General features: G+C 42.0%; 1 protein-coding gene across 1 annotated transcript in view; it reads right to left on the bottom strand.

Moving 5' to 3' along the window:
• slc22a18 (solute carrier family 22 member 18) overlaps window positions 1-1,384 on the bottom strand; it is a gene marked incomplete at its 5' end in the record, with an annotated part of 8,583 nt that overhangs the window by 6,236 nt on the left and 963 nt on the right.

Below are 1,384 nucleotides of genomic sequence, written 5' to 3'. Positions count from 1 at the left end.
TTAAGTCCCGGAAATCATCTGCTCAAATTCATCCAAATCCACCATACGTCGCCTGAGTCACCAGTCAACCAGTTTTTACAATATAGAAAAGGCGTCCCTTAAGGAAGAACGTGTCTAGTGGTTTGTCAGACTAACAAAGAGCTGAAAATGAGCATAATAGGTTCCCTTGTAGACCCCATGTCAGCACATCAGTGGGTGAACTTCCAAAAACAAGAATTTATAGTTTTCGATAAACACACCTGTCATCACGTTTAAATTAAGAGTTGTGAAACATACTTATTGTCTTATTTCGGTATATTCTTACAAACCGAAAGGTCATAATTTATTATTGTATTTAATTATTATTTCTAATTGAATTTATTTCAGATGTGAGGGAAATCTGTCTTTGTTTGTCCACCAAGACTTTTGTTTCTCCCTCGCCATGGGCCGCCTTCTTCTTCTGTTGGACTAGTACAATTTTTCTGTCCATTTTATCCCCAACAGCTTGATAGATTTTGCTCTCTCTGAGCTTCTCCTTCTCTCTGTTGAGGTCTTTCTCACACTTTTGGAGTTCGCGCCTCTGGTACTCTGTATCGTTTTCTTTACAGGCCATCTCCTTCTCAAGTTGCTGGTTCTTCTCCTTGAGGACGTGGATGTGGTTCATCTGCTGTTTGGACTGATGGTCCTTGCTGTTCAGGATTAATTGCTGGTTGGTGATTCTGTCACGCAGCTGAGAGCATTCATTTTCGAAGCGTTGCCACTTGTCATTCAGGCCGTCTCTTTCTTTTTTTACCTGGTCCAGCTGTTCCTTCAGGTTTTGCTGCTCGGCCCTCTGGCTGACAGCACTTTGCTTCACCAACTTCAGCTCAATCTTTGTTGCCTCCAGTTCATCCTTGAGGGCCTTATTCTCTTTGTTCACCCTCTTCAGGATTTTTTCCTGGGTCCCAAACCTCTTACCCAACACTGATGCTTCACTTTTGCAGTGCATCAGCTTGGTCATCTGGTGGTCTTTGTCTTTGTTGATCGTGACCAGTTTTTGCCACTCTGCCTTGAACTTTTCAGCATCACTTTTGAAAGACTCAACTTTCCTCTTGAGGATCTCATTTTCCTTCATGAGGCCTTTGTTGGTCTTTTGCATGGATAGATATTCACGCTCTGCATCGGGAAGGATCGTTGCCAAGACATAATGGTGATAAGCTGACACCTTGCTGGACTTATGCGATTTCTTCTTATCAGAGTCAGATTTAATTCTCTGAAAGAACTCCATGTTTCCTGTTCGGTCTCTTAACACTGTGTTTAACACCGGGTCTTGGTGAGATTTGAAAGGTAAAGATTAATTATCTGACGTTTTCTTCAAGGTGGTCTAAGAATAATCACTCTATGACGTCACAACATTCCAACAGGA

The sequence above is a fragment of the Morone saxatilis genome, unplaced genomic scaffold (assembly GCF_004916995.1).
Source record: "Morone saxatilis isolate NCDOM2014 unplaced genomic scaffold, NCSU_SB_2.0 Contig11, whole genome shotgun sequence".
Taxonomy (NCBI): Eukaryota; Metazoa; Chordata; class Actinopteri; family Moronidae; genus Morone; species Morone saxatilis.
Note: the sequence above shows the minus strand (reverse complement) of the source record. Positions and strands in the feature narration are given on the sequence as shown.